Here is a 10192-nt window from a genome sequence, read left to right as displayed (position 1 = left end):
CTGGGAGTGTCACCTCCAGAGCAGAGACCCCCCCCAACCCCGAGCCTCAGTCACCCTGGGAAGGGACATTTGCCATGCTCCATGTTCCGCCACTCACACATCTGTGATTGCCCCTGGAGAGGCAGAGTGAAGACACTGAGGCACAGAGAGGTTAAGTACCCTGCCCGGGGTCACACAGCCACTGGGAGCTGAGCAGAGGGGTGGATCCAGAGCAGACTGTAAGTGCAGTGTTCTTCAGAGACCCCAGGCCCTTTTCACTGGACCATCTCTCTTGACTTTCGAAAGGTCCTGCGGACCATTTTTGGACGGAAGCCGGAGGAGGGAAGGGAGCTGGCCTCTAAGGGCAAGGCTCTGGGCCACCTTATCATTCCATCCGCACCGTGTTGTTAAGATGAGGAAACAGAGGCCCAGGGAGGCAAAGCTACCCCCCACCCCCCAGCCACCCAGCTCTCTCACAGGTGCGGTATTCTGTCTCTGGTGCTGTGGGCAAGATGCCAAGACACCCCAACCGCAGGACCAGCAGGTCTCTGGCCTCGCATGAGGCTTCCAGCCGCTGAGCTCCAGGCAGAGGGCCAGGTAAGGAGTGAGCAAAGGGCCTTTCTGTCTCGTCTCGGGCTGACCCGGGGTCAGGAGGCCCCTGCCCGCCTCTCCTACTTCTCTGACTTTGAGCAACACAGTTTGAAAGGGTGGCTTTTCCCCTGGCTAGGTGAGGTTCTGCGGCCAGATCTCTGGCAGCCCAGGGGTCCCCAGAGTGTAGCCCAGCCGGCAGGTCTCCTCGAGCTCACCCTGCCCCTGGGTTTTCCCGCCTCCACCCAGCTTCCCAGGGGTAGATTCCGCCCTGGCACCTGGCTCCGAGGGGGTCACCTGGCAGGTAGAAAGGGCATCTGCTTTCAGACCCTCTAGCCTCGCCATTCACCAGCCACTTACCTTGGACAAGCCACTCAATTTCTCCAAGCCCAGCTTCCTATAAAGGTGATGATCAGCTTACATCTCATGTTTCAGAGATTTCACTGAGCTAACAGGGGTTAGGAAAGTGCCTAGGGCCTGACACGTGTGCGTCCTTCTTTCCCTTTCTCCTGGGACAGAATCCTGGAATTCTGGAGGGTTCTCTTAGCCGTGGGCCGAAGGCTGAGTATCCTCAAGGTGATGTGAGGTGGCCCTACTGACAGAAAGTTCTACAGAATCTTTTTTTTTTTAAGATGTTATTTTATTTATTCGAGAGAGAGAGCACAAGAGGGGGGAGGGTCAGAGGCAGAGGCAGATCCCCCGCTGAGCAGGGAGCCCGATGCGGGACTCGATCCCAGGACTCCGGGATCATGACCTGAGCTGAAGGCAATCGCTTAACCAACTGAGCCACCCAGGGGCCCGTGCAGAATCTTCTTCACACCCCCAGGTGAGTAGGCCCACCTCACCAGGGCCCCTGGCCTGCGGAGGCAGTGAATCAAGAGTCCTCCTCATCTGAGCCGCCCCCTGAGGCCTTCCCCCTCCCCACACTGTCCTCCACACGGACTGCATCCCCCTCTCCCTCCCGAGGAATCCTGTGTCCAAAGTGGACACAGACTGCACCCGCTCTGTGAGCCGGGATTCCTCATGCCAGCCCCAGCCAGAGCCTCGTACACTGGCCCGTCTCTGGTGGGGGGCAGGGGACAGTGCCAGTGACGAAGGCTGCAGAGGGCACAGGGTCCCATGAAGGGACACACAGCCCACCCTCGCATCCGGGGTGGGGGGGGCTTCCTGGAGGAGATGCCATTGTCACTAGGATTTGAAGGTTTTTTTTTTTTTTTAAGATTTTATTTATTTGACAGAGAGACACAGCGAGAGAGGGAACACAAGCAGGGGGAGCGGGAGAGGGAGAAGCAGGCCTCCTGCGGAGCAGGGAGCCTGATGTGGGGCTCGATCCCAGGACCCCGGGATCATGACCTGAGCCGAAGGCAGACGCCCAACGACTGAGCCACCCAGGTGCCCCTAGGATTTGAAGGATTTAAGAGTGTGCGTGTGAGTTAGTGGAGTGTTAGCAGGAAAAGTGAGATGGGCCTCCAGGTAGAGGTCACAAGGGTGTGGAGGCTGGAAGCAGCACGAGGGGTGCGGGAACCGTAGGCAAGTTGCCAGGCTGTTACTGGAAACTGAGGACAGAAAGGAGCAGACTGGGGACAGGGGCTCGGGGAGGAGGCTCTGGGTGGGGCTTGTTGGCCTGAGTTGGTCCAAGGGCGGGTCCCCTAATCTTGCCTCCCAGCTAAATATGTCCTGCCCTGTGTTCACTTGTGCCCTAGAGAGTGAGCCCGGGGGGCCGTGGGAGCTGGCTGGCAGGCCATCGTTCCGGGGCTGAAAGGGATCACGTGCTCTGTGGGCCATCCGGGTGTTGCCCTGTCCCTCAGCTTCTTCCAGGACACGCAGGAGGCCCGAGCCGACTCCAGCCCTCCGATGCCTGGGCTCCAGTCCCCTGCAGCACCAAAGGGTTCACGCTCTGCAGCTGGCCGGCCGGGTCCAAACCCTGGCACCCCACTTACCAGCAGGAGCCCAGACCGGCTGCTCATGTTGTGTACTTGCTGGGTCTCGGTGTCCTTACGGCTGAAGTGGAGACAGGAAGACCTGTGTGCTGAGGCCAATAAGAGGCGCTCACCGCTGTGAGTCCCCTTCCCCGTGTTGCAGGACCTCCCTCCCTGCTGAGGCCAAGGGGAGGGACCTAGGCTGGCGGTGCCCTGCAGGGGGAGGAGAGCACAGCTGGGGGAGGGGGGCGTAGGCACAGAACCAGATGCCGGAGGAGGTGGGGGGTCATGTGAGGCCATGGCATCCACCCACAGGTGACAGTCTGGGCACGCGCCACCAGGGCTGGGGGTGGGCATCTCACTGGGGCTACGGGGCTGCCCCAGAAGGCAGGGAGCTCAGTGAGGGCGAGGCGGGAACCCGTAGCCCTCGGAATCCAGGTTGGGCTGCTGTCAGAGACGGATAAGTTTGCTGATCCCTGGGGTGGGCGATGAGAAAGAACGACTGATTGGTCACTTCACCGTGATGGTCCTTTCCTCCCCTCAGCCACCCCAAGTAAGGGCACTATGTCCATCTCACAGGCCAGGAAACGGAGGTTCACCGGCCCCTGGCCAGCTACAGAGAGGGGTCAGGTCAACAGAATCTGGGCCCAGGTGTAGCTGGGATCTGGGGAAAGTGGCAGAAATCAGGGGTGGTACGTGTACAGTCAGAGCCCAAGGGAGTCACTGCTTTATGGCAGAATGCGGGGGCGGAGGTCCTTCTGCCACTCCCCATCCCCAGCGCTTGAGTGGGCCGAGGCTGGTAAGGGACAGGAGCCGGGCAGCCTTTCCCAGGACTGGGCCGCATGCCCCTCCGACTCCAGTATGGAGCCCGGGCTGAGCGGTAGCCCCACACATCTGAAGGCGCCATGGGCACCTTTGTGCCCAAACCTGTCCGGCCAAATGTACGTGGTGCCACCCCGGAGATGCTCCTGCTGCAAGAGCCAGAAGGCCAAGTGAGCGGGGACAAACCTCTCATCTAGAAGAGCTCTGGTCAAGGCCATGGGCACCGGGTGTCTGCCAGGCCTCCCCCTCATTGTGCATGTGGTTCCTGTGAGCTCCAGGGCAGGCACTGGCCAAAGGAAAAGAGAAATGTGCTCTGGATTCAGAAAGCTCCGGTTTTATCAGTAACTGGCTATGTGACCTTGGACAGACCAACTATATCTCTGAGCACAAACACATCAGTTTTTTCATCTGTAAAATGGAGACAGCAATGCCCACCAGGGATGGTTGTTTTTCATTCATTCAACTGGTATTTGCTGAGCACCTACGATGCTAGGCACTGGGGAAGTAGCACAGTGAGTCGCTCTTATTAGGCAATGGTGGGCACCTTCCAGAAATCCAAGTTTCCAGATGCCAGCCAAGGGCCAGTCTTGAAAGCAGGCCTTTGTCGCAAGCCTGCTGTGTTCATTCTTTTCTGGGTAAGGTGGGGAGGGGAGACTATGAGGCTGGGGGGAGGACAGAGGCCACACCATGGGGGCCTTCTAGGCCAGGCTGGACTTGACCCAGGGCTTGATGGAGCCAGGGACGGGTGGTAAGCTAGAGGCAGCTGACAACGTACAGCCTGTGCTTAAGAAAGATTGTTCTGGAAGCTTTGTGGAGGCCAGAGGGAAAGTGTGGGGTGGGGGGAAGCTGGGAAGCTGCAGAAATCATTCAGAATCCAGTTCTGGAACCGGGGTTCTTAGGGGACGATGACAGCATGACAGGCCTTAAGGGGCAGAGGGACTGTCGGGTGGGTGAGGGGGGGGCACCACACTGAGGGGTCCCAAGGGGAGAGGCTGGAGCCTAGGGAGGGGAGCAGAAGGGGATGCAGGATCCAAGGGGCGGGTCCTGGGAGGGAGGCTGGCAGTTAGGGGTGAGGTGTGGGGTGGGGCAGGGACCCAGTTCTGAAGGGTCTGGGATGAGGGTGACAGCTGGGGAGGGGCTGGAAGAGGGAGACCGAGAAACTGCCTGAATTTCAAATAACCACAGCCACCTTGTCCCCAAGAGGAAAGCTGCCAACACAGGAGAAGGATGGATTAACAGAGAAGAGAAGTGGGGGCTGGGACAGGAAGGCGGGGGAGAGAACAGGAGAGTTTGGAGCATTCCAGACACAAAGGAGAAAGAGATGTGACCTGCAGGACCCTCAGAGCCTGTGTGGCAGGAGCCGGGGAGCCAGCCGGGGGGAGAGAGAGGAGGGAGGCTAGAGCAGGCTCAGGTCAGCGCCCCCCACCCCGACACCCCGTGTGCGCTGTCCCCGTGTGGCGGGCACCGGACCGGGTGCACAGGGAGGTAACTCACTGCCCGTCCTGGGGGCCGGACAGGTTCGGGCTGGGGTGGCCGGGGTACAAACGGGAGCGGGGGCAGCCACTGCCAGCCAGGACGGCTGAGCCGGGGATGGACTCTGGAACGGACCCCTGCCGCGGGCACAGGAGCACGCTGAGGCTTGCCTGAGGCCATGTCATCCCCAAGTGACAGCCCGAGACGGCTGTCCATGCTGTACGCACGCGGGCACGTGCACATGCGCTCCACGCACACTCGCCCCCAGCTGCTAGAGGCGAGTCTTCTGGACCCCATCCCTCTCTGCTTCCCCCGACCCTTCTTTAGCATCAAGAAGTCAAATGTCCTGACCCCCAGGGAGCCGTGGCTGCAGGCTGGGCTGGACACGGGGTCCAGGCGCATGGACCGGGGCCCTTGGAGGTGTTGGCAGAGAAGCTACCGGCTGGTAGGACTGAGCCGGGCAGAGGACCACGTGTGGGCGCTGCGGTCCCTGCCCCACCTGTGTGCCACCAGAGTCAGCCAGCCGGATCCCCCCACACCTGGGGAAGTACAGACCTCCAGGAAGCAAGGGCCGTGGGGGCAGGGGGAAGGGCACAGGGGAGCTGAACGAACTGGGGTCCCCAGATTGATACGCCCTCGGCCATGGGCAGAGGCTCCCAAGTCCCGCACCCTCTCTGGGAACCACACCGAGTGACTCACGATGACGGAATGTTCCTCCCCGAGCAAGCTGCCGTGCTGACAGCCGGGGCCGCATGAGGAGGGCCCTTCTGAGGTCTGTCCCTGCGTGGGAAAGCCATGCTGGCCACACCAAGAATAGCACCGTGAGGACGGCTGCCCCGGGGTCCCCGTGCAGCTCAGCCCAGCCTCGCCACAGCCACCTGGAGGGCAGGGCAGGGCAGGACGGCAGTCCCTCCCCCTGCCCCGCGGAGCTGGCCTGCTGGGGGCTGCAGCCCTGGAGGAGGGGGCCCGGTGAGGGGCGAGTGGCGGAGGATTTGTTGGCGTTGGGGAGGGGCTGGGGTGCTGCTGAGGCTTCTCACGTTAGCCCAGGGGACACGGGCAAAGAGTCCAGTGATGGCTGGGAGGGGGCAGAGGCTGTCTCCACACAATGTGCCTGGAGGGTCCGGCCATGTCCCCTGAGCCGAGTGCTCGCCCTGCTGTCCCCTCTGTCCCCTGGCTACTCCTCTTGCCCTGATTCAGGTCACTGTCTCTGGCAGCTTCCCTGACTCCCCAAATCTGGGCGAGGGGAGTCACAGCCAGTCCCTCCCTTACACGCAGCAGGCACAGGGCCAGGGCCCGCAACACACTTCAGGCCCGCGGAAATGCCTTCATTATTTTTTCAATCAGAAGGAAAAAAAAAAAATGAATACAATCCAGCCTGGATTATGTTCTCCTTTATACCAACACAGCCACAAAATAGAATTTTTAATATTTTTATGGAGGTCAAATAAATAAATAAATAATCTTAAAAAAAAAAAAAAAGAGGCTGTCTCTCCAAAAAAAAAAAAAAAGATATTTTTATGGAGGAAGGGGCCCATGAAAATGATACTGAGGCCTTGACCATGGGGGCCCCTAGAGGCCTGTGTCCCTCCTGGGGCCCCACTGTGTGACCTGCTTCCTCACGCCCTTCTCCAGCAGGGCCGGGTCCTACTCCCTGGCAAAGCAGGGATGCAGCAGGCCTAGAATACATAGATGCTTGTAAATTAAAAAGTAGTTAACACTGATGGAGCACTCACTCTGTGCCAGGCACTGGGCTAGGCTTCTAGGAAGTAGACACATCAATGTCATCCCCATTTTACAGATGAGAACATTGAGGCTGAGAAAGCCTAAATGGCCCGCGCTGTTCACCTGGAGCGTCTGAGTGTCAAGCCTGCGCTGGGAACCACTGGCCCAGCGATGTCCCCACAGCAGGTAGAGCAGCAGTGGGGGTGTCAAGGGGCTGAGAGTCCTTTCCAGGAGAGACAACCTCATGGGGATATCGGGCCAGTCCCTCTAGATGAGCCCATGAGTCATGACCCGTGGAGGCTCTAGCGCCACCCCTGACTCCTTCTGACCCCGGAGGCGCGGCAAGCCATTCCTCCAGGCACCCAGGTACCTTGCGGGGGCCAATGAGTGACTCATCGAAGCTTACACTGAGGGCTCGTGCTATCTGTAGGGGCCGTGGGTGACTGTTAGTCCCATTCCAGAACACAGCGTGGGACGTGCCTGCATAGAGGGGATGGGGAACGTGGGAACATGGTGCAGGAGCCATTCTTTCTGCCTTGGGAACTTGGAGACAGGGAAGGAAGCCTCCATGGGAGAAGTGCTATCTGAGCCCATCCTTGAAAGCTTCGTAGTATCTCATCAGGCAGAAAAATGGGGAAAGGGCATTCTAGGCTAACGCACAGCCCGAGCAAAGGTGTGGGAGTGGGAGGGGCCCTGGGTGAGGCCGAGGGCGGCTCAGCTCTGGGGAGCGCAAGTGGGGCGCTCAGGGCTCTGCGGCCGCCACACTAGGGAGTGGGGTGTTTGAAGATCGGGGAGCTGCAGTGAGGCAGTTAGTTGATGCGTGTTTATTGAGCAGTTCTTAGGAGCCTGGCTCTGTGATAGGCGTGAGGGGACCGAGATGACTTCAGGCACGCTCACCCATAAGAGCCTGGCTGGCCCGCTAACTAACCTGGATCCAGCACCTTTCCTTCCTCGGACTGGCCTTCCCCTTCCATAAAAGCCCAGGCTTTACTGGGCTTGTCACCAGATGACAGAGCTCTTTGAGGTCTTGGGATGAAAGATCCCGTAAATATGGAGCCCTGTCGCCAGCCGGGGCAGGGTGGAGTTGGGAGCCCACATCAGATCCCCGACAGGATAGAGAAACAGCCCCTGGGGGGTGGGAGGGCACCAGGATCCTCTGAGGTTACCGCCCTCCACAGCTGCCAAACGTGTTCCTGCTGCCAGGAAGCCTGACATTAAAGTCCTCCCCATCCCGCCCCCAGCAAGGACACTGCTTGGGGTGATTAAATGACAGACGCCGACACCCTGTCTGCTGACCCATGCTGACAGCAGGGAGGGAGAAATAGAGTTGGCCTTGGCAGCAGCGAAGTGACTAGAGGCTCTGCTGTCGCTTTCGTGTTCCTCTGACATGGGCACACTGAGTCCCTGGCACACGAGTCTGGAGCTGGGGCAGGCAGACAGGTGCACAAGTCACCCCACCTCCATGTGGGACGGTCACATCTCCCCGACGCGACTATGAGTCCAGGACAGACCAACAGCCCAACCTCCTCGTCTTCCCAAAGATCTCCGGCAGCAAAAGCCCTTTGTGTTGAAGCAGTTTCTCTCCTCACTTGACCTCACACACGAGGAAAGAGAGGCCAGAGGGCCTTGCTGACTTGTCCAAGGTCACGCACAGGACAGTTGTCATTATTCACGGGAGGAAAATGGCTCCGAGAGGTCAAGTGGCCACCCCAGGATCACAGAGCAAGCAAGCGGGGCAGGTGGCCTGGAGCCAGAGCTGCGGGTCCCACTTTGCTTTTTATCATCCCTACACGGACGTGAGACTTCCTATGGCTGCTCTGGGTGAGAGCAGAAGAGTGCTCAGTGGCCCGGGGGGGCCCCCCCGCAGGCCGGGGCTGGGGCAGGAGCCCATTTTGGCTCCCCTGGCTGAGCCGTCTGTTTCTCAGCATCTCCAGCAGAGCAGGCAGGGCGCCCAGGGCCCACGATAAGGAAATGGTTTCATTTTCATCCTTTTAACATCAGAAGAAAAATTCCGTATAATCATAATAATAAATACTTACGAATGAATCAAGCCTAGATTGCAGTCATCTTTCTGCCAACGCGGTCCTAACATATATGTTTACATATTTTTTTTTTAAATAAAGGAAGGGGCTGCCAAGGCAAAAGTGCCTGGTGACAAAGAAAGCCATCACGTGGCCCCCACCGCAGGGGCTGCATGGTCAGCCACTGAGATCTTGTTCCAGGGGACGAAGCGGTCCGCCTCCTGCCCCGCCACTGGGTATGAAATGATGAGGAGAGAAGGAGGAGCAAGAACGGGGCGGAGGCCAAGAGGAGAAGACTGGCCACATGAATGGCAGCCACGCAGGGAAGAGCCCGAGGGAGTGAGAGTTGCTGAGGGAGCCGGGGGAGATAGGTGAGGGGCCGAGAGAGGGGGAGACGGGTCTGCGTGTGATGGGCGGCACGGCACAAACACGGGACCCCCGAACAGTGAAGCCAAGAATTTCTCCTGGCTCTCACTACTTCCCTGTGGCTGTGGTAACAAGTTGGCACAAATTTAGGGACTTATAAGCAACAGAAACGTATTCTCTCACAGTTCAGAAGACCAGAAGTCCAAAATCAAAATCACTGGACCGAAATCCAGGTGTCAGCAAAGCCGTGCTCCCTCCCGAGGCTTTAGGGGAGAATGGGGTCCTTGCCTCTTCCAGCTTCTGGGAGCGGCCAGCATCGCTTATCCCATGACAACATCGCTCCAATCTCTGCCTCCGGGGTCCCGCTGCCCTCTCCTCTTCTCTCCCTCTCTCTTAAAGAACACTTGTAATTACATGTAGTGCCACCTTAATAATGCAAGATAATCTCCCTATCTCAAAATCCTTCATTTAATGGCGTCTGCAAAGATTCACCACTTTCACTCACATGCACAGTCTCCAGGGATTAGGACCTAATATCCTTGGGGCCATTATTCACCTTCTGCTGGCCCAGAGAGGCAACATGGTTCAAGAGGGACCTGCCTCCAGCCGGCAGAAGGCACGCCCCAGGAAAGGGTCCTTCTGCCAGGATCCTCGGAGAGTGAAACAGGCCTGCAGGGGCGAGGGTGAGATATGGACACTGCGCTGGAACTGATGAGGACAGGACTGGGGAGTTAAGCGCCCAGGTGAGAAGGTGTCAAGAGAGGCCCCTGGGAAGCTGGCCCTACATCTGATTTGCGTTCTCATTTCACTCATTCCACGGGCAGCAGATACTCAGACCCGAGCCAGGCCCCGTGCGGGGTCCTGGAGAGCCAGCCCTGTCCTCAGGGTCTAACCCTTGTCTTCAGGATGCTGCAAGTGCAGGTGAGGGCCCCCTCTTTTCCAGGGGGAGCAGTAGAGGCCCAGGAAGGTGGGTCGTTTTTGTCTGGAGTGCTAAATTGTTAGCCCAAGGGCTTCACTCTTCCTCAAGCCTCTACCTACCCCCCACCCCCCCACCCCGCCCCACCACACCTTCCTGTCCTGTCTCAGTGATTTTGTAATTTCTGGTCTCTTCCTCTTGGTGCTTTAAAAGTGAAATAACCACAGTTACCCCTAGAAGAACTTGCACAGGAAATGACTCCTCCTGAGCTGTGCACTTGTGCATCTGTAAAGTTGGCGGGAGGCGGGCTGCTGGAGTCTGGCAGCATTTGACCCGCTCAGTATCTATCTATCACACGAATCTGAGTGAGGGAGAGGAAGAGGTAA

The sequence above is a fragment of the Leptonychotes weddellii genome, chromosome 5 (genome assembly GCF_054177405.1).
Source record: "Leptonychotes weddellii isolate Sample4059 chromosome 5, ASM5417740v2, whole genome shotgun sequence".
Taxonomy (NCBI): Eukaryota; Metazoa; Chordata; class Mammalia; order Carnivora; family Phocidae; genus Leptonychotes; species Leptonychotes weddellii.
This window is presented reverse-complemented; position numbering follows the sequence as displayed.